This window comes from Boleophthalmus pectinirostris, unplaced genomic scaffold, assembly GCF_026225935.1.
Source record: "Boleophthalmus pectinirostris isolate CB_2022bp ecotype Guang Dong unplaced genomic scaffold, ASM2622593v1 HiC_scaffold_8, whole genome shotgun sequence".
NCBI classification, from domain to species: domain Eukaryota; kingdom Metazoa; phylum Chordata; class Actinopteri; order Gobiiformes; family Gobiidae; genus Boleophthalmus; species Boleophthalmus pectinirostris.
The window spans coordinates 35,315,656-35,333,694 of record NW_026571515.1 but is presented as its reverse complement, the minus strand read 5'-3'; positions in this window follow the sequence as shown (position 1 = coordinate 35,333,694).

Genomic DNA, 18,039 nt, shown 5'->3' with positions numbered 1-18,039 from the left:
CAAAAAGTCAGACCTCATAATCGCTTGGCACTATTCTCTCTCTGTCCGTATCACTGCACGCTACTGCCAGGTGACAGCCGCACCTGATTCACTTTGTTTACTACTTAGAATGTTCGCGACAACATGTCTGATTACGACACATTGCCTTTACCACAACGCAATGTCCGTGACAGGAAAACGGTGAAATGTGCATGGAGATTCAGCCAGATTTTTCTTGTTACAGCCTGAATAATCAAGAGTCCACACCATTTTTTATATATATTCTTATTTAGCTTATACAAGCTTATATACTTAAGGCTCTAGCTCTTACATGCGGCAGTCTGCGCATGTAAACGCTGCTGAACAATTGAAGAAAGTGATGGATCCGTCCACGGCTGTCACCTGGCGACATGAATCTGTATGACATCACTGCTCACAGGGATGCCATACAGATTCATGTCAAAAAACCCGAACTATCCCTTTAAACAGTTACTGATTTTATGTGACATGGTATTGGTCCCACACTCTCTTCTTACTGGGTGGAGATCTACAGTATATTGTATGTTTGTATAGGCCTTAAAGGTCCTATATTACGCAAGTCATGTTAAAACACTGTTACCTCCTTTAAAAACATACTTGGGGTTGTGTTTTGATTCATTCACACGTTTCAGTCGCTCTTTATTATTAGTCTGTCTACATCTCTACAGCTCACAATGCTCTTTTTCTAGTTAACAGTTAACCTTTGACTTTTACTTCAGTGTTATAACATACAGTAGATCAGAAAATAGTATTACGTGAGCCATTTAAACTAATCCAAGAATCACTAGGGTTTACATAATAATAGATTATACCTCTCACTAATTAACCATTAACAAATTTCCCTAAACTCTTCAAAAGTACCAATGTAAGTAACGTGTTTCATTATCAATAAAGATGCGTACAAAAAGAATGCCAATTTAAAAGTAATTGTTTTTTGAAGACTTATAATAACATTATTATAACCTTATTCTGTACTGAGTTTGAGTTTCAGGGGTAATTTGTCTATCATTTTGGCCTTAAGTGCTTGAGCGCACGATTCTACAAATTGAAAAGGTTACAGTGACCTGACATGGAAAATAGATCATTTCAGAACTCGATATGCACCACCTGAAACACCACTGTCAGAAAGTGAAGATGTCATACTCACTAATGGAGGAAAGCAGCAGTTTTCCTTCTTGATTATACGCTATTGTTATAAAAGATAACAACCTAATTACTTAAAGGTGGATTGTGTAACTTTTCTGGTGGAGGGTCCATCAAATGCTTTTCTCCGTAGAGGTGGTATTGCTTTGTCTGAGATGTCTCACGGTGTGGAATTGAACCTTTCTATCTTCATGGAGACCAAACCAGACCAAGCTACAAGTTAGATCTGTGGAGAGGTGTCTCCACTCACAGTCAAAACACCAGTTCTTCTAGGTAATTTTAAGCTATAAAAGTATCTCTAATTGAATAAATGTGAGGTAGGGCTGTTTAAAGTCATACAGTCTATATTTATTGTCTGTTTTTTCCCATTGTTGTTGAGACATGCACATCTCTATTTATTTATTATATCTCTATTTATTATTAATTATCGTGGATTGGAAACTTGTAGCCTACAAGATAACCAGAACTGAGAGTAGTTTTAATTTTTTGTTTGTACTATAATTTTTATTTTTATTTACATCCATTACATATGGTGATTATTATTTTTCTTATGATTATTGTTTAAAAGTAAACTACTCTCATTTAAGGCAAGACAAGACAAGGCAAGTTTATTTGTTTAGCACAATTCGTACACAAAGTAATTCAAAGTGCTTTACAGAATAAGAAAAACATTAAAATCACAATAAAACTAATTAAAACATAAATAATCATCAAAAAATTAAAGATTAATATAAAAAAAGAGAGAGAGAGACATCAATTACATAAATTAGAGAGAAGAGTGTGGAATGAAAAACTTTCATATTGAGAGAAAATCTAAATGCTCTGAGGTCTCGGCCATTAGTGGCACTGAGGGCAAATTGGTTGGAGGCCCCTCCAGGTTTGGGGCCCCTAGACAGCCGCTTACTTTTGCTTAATGGTAGCGCCGCCTCTGACTGTGGAACATTCCAGGTAGAGTAATGATATCTCCATAGAAATAAGCAGGTTATGGACCCCTAAACAAAAAGATCAATAGTGCACCTTAAAAGTACACTTGACCATCAAACTAGGCATTTTAGAGCAAAAGTCTATATTCTAATAAAAGTAGACTTTTCTGGTGGAAGGTCTCCCACCCAGCTTGTCTCCATGGGGATGTTATTGCTTTGCCTAGAATGTTTCACAGTATGGCATTAAACCTTTCTATCTTCCTGGAGACCAAACCAGACCAACCTAAAGGTCAGCTCTGTGGAGAGGCGTCTCCGCTCACAGTCAGAACGCCTGTTTTTCTTGGTAATTTTGAGCTATAAAAGCACCTGTAATTTATTATATGTAATGTAGAGCTGTTTAATGTCACACAGTGGACAGTGGTGGAGTTAGCAATTTGGGGGCCCTAGGTGAACTTGAGTTTGGGGCCCTCATTATAATGCACAGTTTTGTTTTTTAATATATTTATTGTCTGTTTTTCACCATTGTTCTTAGGAACTTGTACCCTAGATAACCAGAACTGAGAGTAGTTTTATTTTTTGTTTATACAATTAAATTTTTGTTTACATCCATTACATATGATGATTATTATTTTTCTTATGATTATTGGATGGAACATTCCAGGTAGAGTAATGATATCTCCATAGAAATAAGAAGGTGATGGAGCCTCAACCAAAAAGTTAAATAGTGCACCTTAAAAGTACACTTGGTCATTAAACTAGGCATTTTATTTTAGAGCAAAAATCTGCATTCTAACAAAAGTAGACTGCGTAACTAGGTGGTCTCCCACCCTGCTTGTCTTCATGGGGATGTTATTGCTTTGCCTAGAATGTCTGACAGTATAAACTTATGTATCCAACTTTTTTTTCCCACCATGAGTTTACTGCGCAAAAATCCAAAAGTCCAAAAAAAAAAAAAAAAAAAAAAAAAGCATGCATTCTCACAGTCAGCAGGGTTGCCTCTCCACAGATCTAAGCTGTAACTATAGCTAGTAGTGCTACCTGCTTGTCTCCATGGAGATATCACAGTTAAATTGTGCACCAATATTATAAACTTATAGAATACTGTACTGAAATCTTACACCCAACAAATGTCTGATCATTTGCACAGCCCACATCTATCAACTTTTATAATCCACAAAATCTTTCCAAAATATGTTATAGCATTCCCCAGACTTCCATCCTGATCTCCTCCCTTTGCGCCACATTCTACTGGCCTTCACTTCCACCACAGATGTTCCCCTTTAGAACTTGTCTCTGGAGAAAACTGACTTCTATTGTTCATAAAAACTTTGGACCAGCCCAAAATCCAGCTCACATCTGCACAAAGTCAGAATCTGTATTGGAAAAAACACAGAGGACACACCTGCAAACCACCGCAATGCCTCCATCTGCATCTCCTCAAAGTATTTTTTTTATAATCTTGTAAGGATCCTGGTTTTCCCATGTCAGCTGAACAGGTCATAGCTTTTGTTGCTTCTGATTGGTCAGCTCAGAAGCCATCTTGAAGTGATTTACGCTCAAGGTTAAAAGGGCGCAAACGTTTGTATTTCAGACTGTTTCAATCACTATCAAAACTTCTCAGATCTTTGCCAACGTTTCCCGGGGAGATATTTGTTTTTCTGTAAATATTGAAGTAGACAAACTATGGTTACTTGTGAATAATGTTAAAGTAAAGTATTCTGAGCACATGGTAATGACAAAAACCTGCTTTCTCCATGGAGATGTATTCGTTTTAACATCTTTAACTTATCTAGCAACATAGACTCAGGCAGGTGACCCCTCCAGGCCAAGTTATAGGTCAGATCTGTGGAGAGGTGACCCCACTCACGATAATAAAGGATGTTTTTCAAGGTATTTTTAAAGCACTTGCAAATGTACTGCCATATTGTGGAAGATTTAGGGCAAATATTAAAACAAGTGTACGTATAATCGCTAAAAGTTATAGAGGAATTAATACCCTAAAGATTTTCCACTCTATAAGGGAGAAACAACTGAACTTTGAGCAGACATGGACACCTTTTCTGCACGTCTTGACAGGATTGGACTTGGCGGACAGTTAATTTTTATTTGTTTGGTGTTTTTTGTGTAGTTTCGCGTGGAAAGAGGGGTGAACTGTGGGAGGTCCTGAAACTGCAATATAACTGCCAACCTAAAAACATGGACAGTGAGTAATCCTCAGATAGGCACTTGTAATAGCAAAGATAGCAACCTTAGCAGTCTGAGAGGAACAGAGTAGAGTTGATCCGATTTTTAGTGCAGACCCAAAGTGCATTTATTCCACAACCAAGAAAAAAAAAGAAAAAAAAATTGAAAAAAGCCCAAATGTTAAAAACAAGTAGTGATATGACGTACAGTATCGAGGCTTTGAAGTGTGTGCTGAGTAGGGGAGGGGGCGTTTCTGCGATGCGCGTATTGAGGCTTGCTTCATTTAAGGGAGGAACTGAAAATTATGATGTCTGAAGCCTCGCTGCCCAGCTGTACCACGTGACTGATTCAGGAAGTGTTTCGAATTTTGTTGCGATTTCCATTTTCATCATTTCCAAATAATCATTTTCCGTACTGCCAGTATATATTTATATATAAACACAGTATACTGCCATCACTACAATATACATGTTTTGCTTACTTCTTGCTTCTTTGCTGACAGTTTTAATCACAGGCTTTCTGTCACACACTTCAAATTCATTCCAACTGATATTTTTGCATCCAGTAGATGTCCTACTAGAGCAAATGAAGCTTTAAGAACTTTGCACCTTAGTGAACCAATTGGAGGAAAGGCTTCAATGCTTCATGAACTTTAATCTGCCTATCTCTAGAGTCGAGTTGAGCCGATTTTTAGTGCAGACCCAAAGTGCATTTATTCCCCAACAAAAAAAAAAAAAAAGTTTCTAAATAGTTACAAAAAGTCCAAAAGTTAAAAACAAGCATGGCAAACCTGCACCGACACACTGCACATTTCTCTAGACAAAGGTGAGGCTGGCTCCTTTTATAGGCCACCTCCTTTAATTGGGTGAGCTCATCTCAAACTGCAGGTAAGTTCAGATCATTCCAATTCAATCTTTAAAAGTTAATCAAAAACAATGCTCAAATCTTCAATTACATCAAAATAGAAAACTATATCTCTTTATTAATTTAGCAGTGTTTTATTATTAATTTAAAAATACTAAATAGAAAAGAGTTAAAATATCTGTACACCCCTCCTCTAACAAAATGGCTGCTTGCTCTGGAACCTTCTTAAGGTGCTTCGGCTACCTGGGGACTCTTTCAGCTGTAACACCTGAAGCAGACAACAAGAGGGTAAAGTAAATAAATAAATAAATGCACTTCTACTATTTACGTCTATTTTTCTTTTACAGGTCACTTCACTGAATCATTTTTAACCAGTTAACCAATAAACATTTTAAAACTTTGCATTTGTTTCTGTTCTTTTATCACCTGCTAGCTAGCACCAGGCCGATGTAATGGACTAGCTACATTACAACACTTTTTAGAACCAATCTACCGAAACGTTGTGGGTAAGTAGAAATTAAAATAAAAATGAATGAGCTGCTGTCACCCCTTCAAAAAACAGTCTACAAAAACTAGTAACATGAGGTAATTTAATGCAATTTAATACAATACAACCAACCATAACACACATTACACCTGTTTGAAGTACTCCTTATCGTTAGAGTACTTACACCTCCCTAGAATGCTTCAAAGTTTGCAGGTTTAACAGGCCGCATTACAAAATGGAACATAAACCATTTGAACCTTATTTTCCTGTTAAACCCTGACTCCTTCACTGCACTGTCCCCCGCCTGCGTTGGACCTTTATAGGGCTGAAAATCAAACATTGCTTTTGGCTCATTCCCAGCTTTAAAGCACTTAAGATAACCCAGGCTATTGCGTAACTTCACAATAAACTAAACGTGTTTTGGCAGGATTCTGGATCCAACCTGGCCACCCATATGGTCTTAATTTTGATAGCATCTTTGTTATTCAATATACTCGGAGTAGTATAACTCACAATGTCACTTGAATAATATACGTTCATTGTGAAGTAATAGTACAGTAACAATAGGAGTGAGTTTGCCAGAGCCTTGCACATTACGATTGCGTTAAAATTCTCATTATGCTTAAAAGTACTTGGCTGTAACGTGTGTTCTGCAGATTTATGATACTGGGCCCCGCTTTGGCTTTTAATTTAAGTGGCCTTTAGTGGTTTTATTGTGTTGAAATTCCAAGGGCCAAGTTGTAGCTCCAATATCTCAGTTTGACCGCTAGATGGCGTAAAAAGACCAGGCATGAAACCTAAATCTGGCGTAAGATAGAAGCACTTTGTACACAGCTCAACACTGAACTCTAGTGGCCATAAAGGGAATAGCGTGTGACTTCACAGTGCTTGTTACAGAAAGAGCAATAAAATTCAAATCTAATCAAATTTTAATGAAGATTTTTGATTTTCTAATTTGTATTTGTTTCTTTTTTTCAGAGACAGTCCTCTGTCACTAAAAGTGTGTAGTTTGGAGTTTAGACTTTGGAGAATTGGAGTCTTTTTTGTTTGTTTGTTTTAAAGGTGCACTGTGTAACATTTCTAGAGGACTGTCTCCATGGAAATGTTATTACTTTGTCTAGAATGTTCCGCAGTAGAGATTCAACCTATCTATCACGAGGGAAACAAAGTTACAGCACTACGCTACATTACACGTTAGATCTGTGGAGAGTCGGCCCTATTCACAAAAGGAATTAGGGTTTTTTTGAGCAATAAAAACACCCATAATGATTAAATGTCAGATGGATATGTTTAAAGTCATACCATGGAACATTCCAGGCAAAGCAATAACATCTCCGTGGAGACATGCAGATAAGTTGAGCAGTGCACCATTAGGGCTTATTTACACGAGAACGCTTGCGGGTAAAAACGACAAAATATTTTATTGGAAGTGCCTTTTGTTTAGACGGTGATGGTGTTTTTGGGGCTGAGGCTACGTTTATATGATGATGGTGTGAACAGAAGATGCAAAAGTTGCGAGTTCACTTTTTATTCCGCATTTAGATGAGCCTTTTCGGGAGGAAATCTGCGTGCATGTGGTAACGCAAAAGTGTGTGGAATTTGATTGGGTATGCATGCCAGGCGGCTAGGTGGTGATGTATGTGACGTAAACGTGTACGCGACGTGAGCAGATCTGACCAGAGTTTTGTGTCAGTGTAGACTAAAATTCTTATGGTGGAGCATATTCAACTTTTCCACTCTGGAGGGTGGGTTCAGATTTTTGTGTTTTTAAGCCCTAAGAACACCGTCACCGTCTAAACGAAAGGCACTTCTGATAAAATATTTTGTCATTTTTATCCGCAAGCCTTTCGTTTAGACGGTGACGGCGTTTTCGGGGCTTAAAAACGCTAAAATCTGAACCCAGAGTGGAAAAGTTGAATACGCTCCATTGTAGCGTTCCAGTCTACACTGCCCAAGACGCAAAACTCTAGTCAGATCTGCTCACGTCGTGTACATGTTTACGTCACATACATCACCACCTAGTGTCATCACCTAGCTGCCTGGCATGCATACCTGATCAAATTCCACACACTTTTGCGTCACCGTATGCACACAGAGCTCCTCCTGAAAACACTTGCCTAAACGCGAATTAAAAAGTGAAGACGTGACGCCATTTTTGCGGCTTCTGTTCAGACCGTCATCATATAAATGTAGCTTTAAATAGCAAATCAGCCTTGATTATGTTCATTATTATGTTCTATTATTATTATTTCTTTTACAATGAGACAAAAATCTAACAAAAAAAAAAAAAAAGAAAATTGAAATCTATTTTTGTCATAATATCCAGTCGTAATCTGTTGTAACTTTTTTTTTCATACAAAATGTAAGAAGTGGCTTTTATTATAAGGGCAAGTTCTTTTGCGTCATACTCTTCTTCTGTTCTTCTTCTGTTCTCTATTCTTATTCTCTCCTCTGTTCAACAACAAAGGCAGAGGGTCAACTAGAAAATAGAGATATAATTATCCAGAGAGCTCTTTGAACAATGCCCCATCAAATTAAGACAATAACAAGTTAGATCAGAGTGTTCAGAAGAGTATTTTAATGGTAGTATGAGTGATTTTAAGTTTCACAACATACAAAGTACTTTTACTCCTACTATTGAGTGTTTCTCAAATTGTGGTACGTGATCTCCAAGTGGTCTGTGGATTCCTCTGCAGTTCACATATTTGCGTGATTTAAAGTCCATTTAATCCACATTTAAAGGCGCAAGATGCATGTATTCAATTATGGGTGTTTTTATTGTTCACACATACATTTAATTTGGTCTGTTTAAGTTGTAAAATAGCTCAAAAGTAAGAGATTTCAAAATAAAAATATCTAAACTTGACTTTTTCTGATCAAATATCCCTTTTTGAAAGAATGACAATGTCAAACCTGCTCCATCATCTCCTCTTTCCTCTTTCCTCTCCTCCTCAGTCTGAATAGTCCGTGGTGTGTTTTTAAAAGCCGGTTTGGGGCCTTTTCAGTGAGAATTATTTAACACTGAGGAGTTTGTGTGGGGGAATATTTGATGGGCAGGACCACAGCGCCTCCAGACCAGCTCCGACCAGCCTCTTTACAGAACCGCTGGGGGTCGGAGGTGGGACCAGACTCAATTTTAACAAGACGAAACATGAGAATGGGTCCAAGAGAAAAAAGTAAGAAAGAAAAGAGGACATTTTAACTTTTTTGTAATGAATCTTGATCTTAGAATGTTTGGTTATATTATTTAAAGGTTTACTGTGCAGCTTTTCTAGTGGAGGATCCGCTACCTGCTTTGTCTCCATGGAGATGTTATTGCTTTGTCTAGAATGTTCCACAGTATAGATTCATTACGCTACATTTACAGTTCAGATCTGTGGAGAGTGGCCCTATTCACAGAAGAAATGATTGTATTTTTGAGCAAATGAATAGATGTGTAAAGTCATACCATGGAACATTCCAGGGAAAGCAATGAAATCTCAATGGAGACAAGCCGAAAATGTACACAGTGCACCAGTAACTTGCTGTCAGAGTAGCAGTGCTTTTTGGAACTATTTCTTCTCGAGACTTGTAACTTAGCAAAGGAAGTCTTTTTCTGTACCAGCCCAAATGTAAATATGATACTATGATAAACAAAATCTCATGAGATAATTTCCACATGAAATCTTGATCCATCTCTACTTCAAGGTGAGGATTAAAGCTCAGACGTAAGACAGTGTCCACAAGCAATCTGACCACAACTGAAGAAGCAGTTTGAATGAGCTATGAAACGTCTTCACTGGAAAACTTTTGTCCGCTTGACAGAATCGAATGTTGCATTTGCTATGAAACCATCCTGGTTTAGACAGCCAAAAAAAAAAAAAACAGTGTAGATGAAATTATCAAATGTTTTGTGTTTTGGTTCTCAAAATGGATAATAAACATTAAAATAGAAAGAGCGCTTCACTTTGGGTTGCCAGATCGGAACACTAAAATCTGTTTGCAGTACACTCAAAAGAGCTATCTAGAATAACAGAAATATTGGTTTTCTAAAAGTATTTACAGATGCTTATACAATTCTGCCCCGCAAATCTATCTCTAAACTTTATAATGGGCTGCAAAAACAAATGGGTAACAATGCACTTTGTTAAATCTAAATGGGAAGAGGAGCTGAATATTGTTTTGCAACACAATAAACAACAACTGGTTCAAAAGGTGAAGGGAATGTGGGTGGAAGTATCTTATATGATTCTTTGTTACTCCTCAAATTACTGCTAGAGTACAAGGGTTAGATTGTCATTGTTGGAGACAGTGTGGCCGCTCAAACGCCAAACACTCTCAGATTCTTTGGACATGTACAAAATTGAAACCATTCTGGGACAATGTGTTTGGAAAAACAGATACAATCTTGACTTATGTTGGACCTGAAGATATTTTTGTTCGGCCTTCTGCTTCGAGAGGTGATCAAAAAAGTGGACAAACACCTTTTTAAGATTCTGACATTGGCATCAAAAAAAGCAATAAAAGAAGCTGGCCTAAAAAGGAGCCGCAGTCAGTGAATCAGTGGCCCGACATTATAGAAGAAATATATTCCATGGAACGACTGTTTTTCTGCAACTCAAAGGACATTTCTTCATGAAACGCTGGACAAAATGGTTGAAATATAAACAAAAAGAGACTTTATTCACACTTCATCCTTATTGCAGTGGAACGGCACCCCAAGCTTTGTATTGGTTGTATTTTTTTGTTTGTTTTTATTACACATAAAAGAAAAGAAAGAGCTATATATAGAGTCCATCAAATGCTTTTCTCCATGGAGATGTTATTATTTTGTCTGGAATGTTCCACATTATGTCATTAAACAAATATACATTGTTTTTATTCAATTAAAGGTGTTTTATCTCTCAAAACTACCCCAAAAACATACATTATTATTGTGTACAGGTCCACTTCTCCGCAGATATGACTTGTTACTTGACTTGGTGATGTGACCTGCTTGTCTCCATAGACATAGCTAAATTAAATGCCATGCTGTAGATCATTTCAGGTAAAAATCAGAAGTCAAAGTGATGGATCCTCTACCTGAAAAGTTTAAGATTCAGAGGTTTGAGGCTACACTACATGGGAATTTTCAGAACCTTTAACAATACACTACATATATACAGTATTTACAAGGATTATAAAGGTTATGGCACACTTTATTGTTTTGAAAATTTGACCTTGGCATTTAACCCATCCATCAAAGCTCCTTCAATCGTAGTGCAGTGCCTGGGAACCCGTCTCAGCGATCTTGTCACTGGGCTTTGTCAGGACTAAGGCTACGTTCAGACTGCAGCCTGAAGTGACCCAAATCCGATTTTTTGGCCCCTATGTGACCTGCATCTCATCTTTTAATGACAGTCTGAAGGACACAGATCCGATTTTTTCAAATGCGACCGAGGCCACTTCGATATGTGGTCCTAAAACCGATACATATCCGATCTTTTGACATGCGACTTCAATCTGAACAGCCAAAGCGCATTCATCCGAACTACACATTATCAACAAGCCACAAACGTCACTATTCTGCGCTGAAGTAGGCGGAAATTGTTAATGAACTTTGTGTCACTGAAGCGAAGCACATCACCACTCACCACTCTTGGCTACGTCTCCACATCCACACGTTCCTTTCTGTGAACTTTGCTGCCACTGTCCCACAAAACACCACGGCCAAAAACCTCGTCCTTCTCCTTCTCAATCTCCTCCTTAAAAACAAGTAAGTTGTTCAAGTTCTGGCTCCGGCACGAGAGGAACTTTAAAATCTCCAGGTGCTCAATGCTCACGTCCATGTTTGGACAACTTCCGTAAACACAGAGCACGCTCGCTGCGGTTGACGTCATCGTGTCTCCAGTGCACATGCGGGACACTTTTGGGCTGTATAATGTTCACACTGGAGTCACATACAAGTCGCATTTAATTGAAAATGTGAACAACCTCGCAAAAACATCGGATTTCACAAAAAAATCTGAATTGAGAGTTAAGCCCTGCAGTCTGAACGTAGCCTAACTTAGTTGGACCATTCTACCTATTGCGCACATGTAATGTTAAAGGGAAACCGGAGTGTTTGAAAACCCAACCAGACACGGGAAGAACATGCAAACTCCATAAAGAACCAGAACCGACGTATTGTGCTTTCATTTCACGCTTCCTCACGACCTCACCTCCCTCTGATTGGCACGGAGCGGACCGGTCTCAGCCGTGTAATTCGGTGCAATAACAAGCCTCACCTGATCTCATCTGCGCCGACCCCCCCGGTGCCCCAACCACCCCGCCGCCCCCTCTGCACCCACCCGGATCACCACCCCGCTCCATCCAGCCTACAATTACATCACGACGCACGGCTGCTCCGGCTCTCTCATTATTACCTCGACTATACCTCTATATCTGGCGCTTCTGGGGCGCATGTGGCAGGTGGCGTACCCCCACCACTGCCCCCCATCGCCCCCCCTCCCCCCCAGAACCCCCCCACCCGCTCCAACCCTAAGGTCTACGCCGTGGAGAACCTGACAGCTCCTCTCTGGCCTTTTTGCGAAGAGAAAATGAGCTACGAGGGGAAAATCGGGAGGTGATTATCGTTATTATGATCAGGCAGGGGAGTAACCGTGGTAACCTGATGGGGCAGCGGATGGGGAGGGGGTAGACGGAGGGAGGGGGGGGCTCGCTGATTGGCCCGTGGTGGTAATTAACATCTGCATATGCAAATTAGAAGTGCTCAGCTTGCAAAATTTGGCAGTTCGTCTCTTCACCTGCACCTCGCGAGCCTCCGAACAACAACTGTGTCCGATCGACGTGGGCGCGCTTTTGTGGTTTAATTTCCCCCGGTGGAGATTTGCATGAGAAATAAGTTGGACGGGCAGTTTTTTTTGGCAGAGTTAAAGGGGCCACAGGCGTAGACGGACAGAGCTCACTCCCACTTCTTTGTTTTTGCAGTGCGCCGCTAAAAGAGACGCAGACGCCCCGCCGGAGCTGTCAGGAGGCCCGCTGTGACCACGCTCATTACCAGAGGAGGAGGGAGAGGGGATAGAGAGAGGGAAAGGAGAGAGACAAGAGGAGAATAGTTTTTACCATCTGAGGAGGAAGAGGAGGAGACAGGTCAGACAAAAACTCAAGAGGAAGCGAAGTAAGTTCTGTCTGAAAACGGTTAAAGTGAACAAGCTATTTTCAGATCTATGTTATAATATTGTTTCCTCATCACAAAAATACCTGGAGTTGTGTTTTGTTTAATGCACAAATCCTGTATTTTTAGGCAGAGTTCTTCTCTCAAATGGAAAATACTTGTGATGTCATTTGGTAGCTATACAGAAAGTGCTCCATTGTGTTTTTAAACTTCATACACCTTCACTGAAATCATTTGGATAATTTCAGCCCTGGAATTACCAATCTCTGAACTAAAGGTAAAAGACTCTGTTAACTTACAAACTACCAGGTCATGACATCACAAGGTAGAACAGAGTATTCTGAGCTTTGGAGATGTAAACAGGCTAATAATACATGATTACTCAGACATGTGTGAATGAAACAAAACTCCAGGTCTAAGCTCACAAGAGTCCATTCTGTGTAATACTGTATGTGAACTTTAATATCAGATTAAATGGGGTATTATGCAAAATCAACTTTTTTCCCATGTTCTAGTTTAGTTCCCTCATCAACAACATACCCAAAGAGGTTTTATCCATGCGTGTTTCTCTATTTGAACCATTATCAGTATGATGGTATCCAAAGCTCCACCCATAAGCCTACATCACCCATGTTAACCACGATAATACTCCATAAATATACAAAAACATGATACAAAACTGTACACTACAACTTCACAGACCTGATGTGATGTGCAGTAGTTTCATTAATGAAATGTACAGCAGTTGTAATGTGATAGCGCTCGGATGGGGGAGTGATAATCTACATTTATATCTGCAAACATTATCACACACATATCACATCACATATATTGGAAATTTAAAGAGCCTGTACCTCACATTATTGTTCTCAATGGATTTTTGAGTCACAATGGTCATTTGGATAAAAAAACAAACATTTTTCCAAGTCTAGCTGAACATAAAGTTCAAGATGATCTGCATCCACAAAGTTTCAGTTCTAGTTTGGCCGGTAGCCTTTTCTGTACTGTAACATGCCGTACATAGATTGTGTGTTCAAACTCAAGAGAATCTTACACAGCTCCAGGCTAATCTGCTTGAGTAAACATAAAAAGTGTATATATAGTATATGTAAATCTAATTTTTAAATTCTTAAAGCATGTCATTATTGGCTAAAAATCTGCTGTCACTCCATTCTTTATGAACATTTAAATGGGGCCATTCCAGACTGGGATCACAGAGTTCACCATATTAGCACAGTAAAGACTATATGACTTTTGTCCAGTTACAATGCGTGGATTCATTTTGCAGACTCCTCAGTCCGTTTATGCTGCACACTAAGGACAGAAGCACTAAGGACGCAGACTGTCCACAGGCCACAGACTGTCCATAGCTTAGGCCCGAGCTGTGTACTTCTAATGACGCACGCACACACACAGGTCGAGCAGCAGGGTGCAGCTCTATATTTATCCACAGTCAGAGCCCTCACACCTGGAGTCTCAGTAGTGAGCAATTTAACTCAGCGCGTCTACACTTCGACCACCTGATCACTGTTTGACATTCAGCTGCCATAGCTTCTTTTCTTCTTTTTTAAATCAAAGTATTTGTTCTTTGGCCATAGCTTTGCCAAATTGTTGTCACTCAAAAATGTCCAACTAGTAGCAGGTTACTAGTTCAGTTGGTGCCTTCCCAGTGCCCATGACCTACACTTGCTTTTGTGGCCACCTGGCTCACACACTGAGCAGTTTTTAAAACTTTCTGTGTTCTGAGCGCAGTTTTTAACATCATATCATGTGATTTGAATCAACTAAGAAGGGCAGCATGTAAAAGAATTCAAGTAAGGAACTGTTGGATTGTGTGAGGTTAACAGACGACCTTCCAGAAGAAAAACTTAGAGGGAACAGCCCATTTCTTAACCAACCAAAACAACAGAGTGGAGGAAGGGTTTTTCTCTTAAACGAAAACACTGTTACATCTGTGCTCCACTGTGTTTTTAAACTCCATACACCTTCACTGGAATCCTTTGGATGATTCAGTCCTGGATTTGCCAATCTACTGAAGGTAAAGGTAAAAGGAGCTGTTAACTTGAAAACTATCGCTTCAAGGAGGAACAGAGCATTTTGAGCTTTGGAGATGCAGACAGACTAATACTAAAGGATTACTCAAACAAGTGTGAATGAAAATAATATCGTTTGAGGAGGTAACAACATTATAGCATGGCTTAAAGCTCACAAGAGTCAATTTTGTGCAATATGAAGCCTTTAAAACAGCATAATAGTCAATAGAATATGTACAAAAAGTCTAAATCTCCTCAGACTCTTTCTTTTTTGCCTAAATCTAATAATTATTTCAGATTTTGCCTTGTAATCCAGCGGAGAATCCTCGGTGAATGGGATGTCATCTTACGCAGCTCCTCAGTAAAGGCTTTAGCTGTTCCCTAGAGATGAGCACAGTGTGGATCAGAGCCTCTCCAGAGCACCGCGGGAGCACACAGAGTCCTGGAGCGAGGCACAGATTCAATCCACCCGCACACTAAGGAAAACGGACATTGTGGTCTCGCTGACAATTCTCTGGAGATAGTAAAAAAAAGCATCCGTATAATCACATGATCGTTGTCTAAAGGGCCCATATTATGTTATTTTATGATCTACGTTATAATGTTGTTTCCTTATTCAAACATACCTGGAGTTGTGTTTTGTTTCAGTCACACATGTTAAACACACAAATCCTGCATATTTAGCTCTCCTCTCAAACTGAAAACACTCTGTTCCCCCTTGTGATGTCATGTGGTAATACAGAAAGTGCTCCACTAAGTTTTTTAAATACTTCCACTACAAGCATTTGGAAAACTTCAGCCCTGGAATTGCCAATCTCTACTGAACAAAAGGTAAAAGGCAGCTTGAAAACAACCTACCACTTCATGACATCACAAGGTGGAATAGAGCGTTTTGAGCTTTGGAGTCGTATCTAGACCGATAATGCAAGATAAATCAAATATGTGTGAATGAAACAAAACAAGTATAATGTGGTTTATAGCTCACAAAAGACAATTTTGCATAATACAAGACCTTTAAACATGTGCTGGCAGCCCACGTCCTGTTTATAAGTCATGTCACAAGCATTAATACATGCATCCCTAATTTCGGACTTCCGTTCATCATGCAATACATACTGGGAAGGCCCCTCTGAAAAAGTGAGCATCAAACCATCATGTTTGATTTCCCAATGGGATGCCTCTATTTTCAAATTCTTGTCTTTTGAACCATATCACTTTGTTTCTGGTTCTGATATTGTCATATTGTAATTGTGTGGTTGTTGGATGTCCTAACAGCGGAAAACAGGCTTAGGAAGTTTGCGAACCCCATAAATGCAAAAGGTAATCAGATCTGTGTGTCTGCAAACCTTCATTCAAACGGTTTCCCTTCCTAATGGAATTGAAAAATAGTGAAAGGCAAAGGCGATGGGCAGGATTGATCCACAGGAAGGAGGAAAAGGAAACCTTTGGCTGCCTAAGAAATCATCCCAATTTTGCAGCAAACATTTTGTATGTGGAGTGCCATCAAAGCAAAATCCCGATCCCTCACTCAAACTTGGTTACGAAAGGGAACGTGAAAGACACCAGCTGTTCGCCAAGAAACACCTTCCACTGAAAAGCGACCAAGACGTGATGTTGCTGTAAAGTCAGTCAAACAAGAAAGTGCAAGGTCAACCTGTTTGTCTTCTGTACCGCTCGCTTAACAACTGGGATTTTGCTTTGTTGGCGCTCCACATAGAAAATGTTTGCTGCAAACTTGGGATGATTTCTTAGGCAGCCAAAGGTTTCCTTTTCGTCCCTTCGCCTTTCACTATTTTTCAATTCCGTTGGGAAGGGAAACAGAGGTTTGCAGTCACACAGATCTGATTCCCTTTAGCATTTATGGAGTTCTCAAACTTCCGAAGCCCATTTCTTGAGCCGTTTTCTGCTGTCAGGACACCCAACAACCACACAGTTACGATGTCTGAATGCCAGACTTGGAGAGATCGTCTTTGACAATAGACGCATCCCACTGTGAAATCAAACATGGCGGTTTGATGCTCACTTTTTTGCAGGATCTTTCGTAGTATGCATTGTGCGATGACCGGAAGTCCGAAATTCGGGATGCATGTATTCATTTTTAGACTGCATTATGGGGCAGAAATATAGGGCAAATGCTATATTGTTACCTTTTGCAGTTAAATGGTCTCCTAGTCTGATTTATTAGCTGATTCTCTTGGGTACTAGTGAACTGCATGTTTAAAAATGATGAGAGAACTTTGAATAAGCTACCAGTTTTTCTTAGAATTTACCCTTGCAATCAAAAGTCTAAGTATTTGTCTTAATCCTAGAAGATATAGCAACTTTTTTTATGTGTTAATTGTATTTGTCTTCTCTGGGCCTCACTTCTGCTCCTTCTGCAGCTGCTGGTGTAAAGACAGGAGCTGAAACTGGGAATCACTGGGATCTGCAAAAAAACCTTTGAATAAGCAAATCCAGTGGAGAATGCCCTTATATATAACAGTATGGAGTCTATAGTGTCCACAGGGATTAGCAGCAGTGGGTCTGAAATGTGCTGTTTGAGTTTTAATAGTCTGTATATCCCGCTTCAATACTTTTATTATGCCCATTATAATGTTTATTACATGAAAGGAAGAGCCATTAAGAGGTTGTTTTCTAATGATTTCAGAATTACAGTGTGCCATTTAAAGATCCAATGGCTGCTTACCTCCGTGGAGATGTTTATGCTTTTGCTTTGCCTGGAATATTTCGCAGTGAGACATTAAATTATTCTACTTTCATGGAGACAAGAAGGAGACACCATCCGGCCATGTTACAAATCAGATCCATGGGGAGGCAAGCGCACACACAGTACAAACAAACATAACATAAACAAACAGAAAACAAAATAGCCATCATGAAATATGTGTAATATAGATCTGTCTGTATGAATGTCATACTGTGGAATCTTTCAAGCCAAGTAGTTATATCAAGTTTGGTCCTTGGAGAAAGCGGGGATGGAGAACACAGCTACACGGTAACCGGGAGGATGCACCATGCAACTTTCCTGGAAGTCATTGGATGGATCGACAAAGCATAAACTTCAGACAAATGAAATGATCCTGCCGGGATTCAGAAAGGTTGGAATAATTCTAACTGGAACTGATGCTGAGTCTGACGACAGCTCCACAGAAGAGGAAGCGGCGCTCTGTTTACCGCCGGTGGTAGCGGACTTGCCATGGATTTAGTGATTTGGAGTGAGATGAAGAGTTTGGTAAACTTGTTCTGTTGATT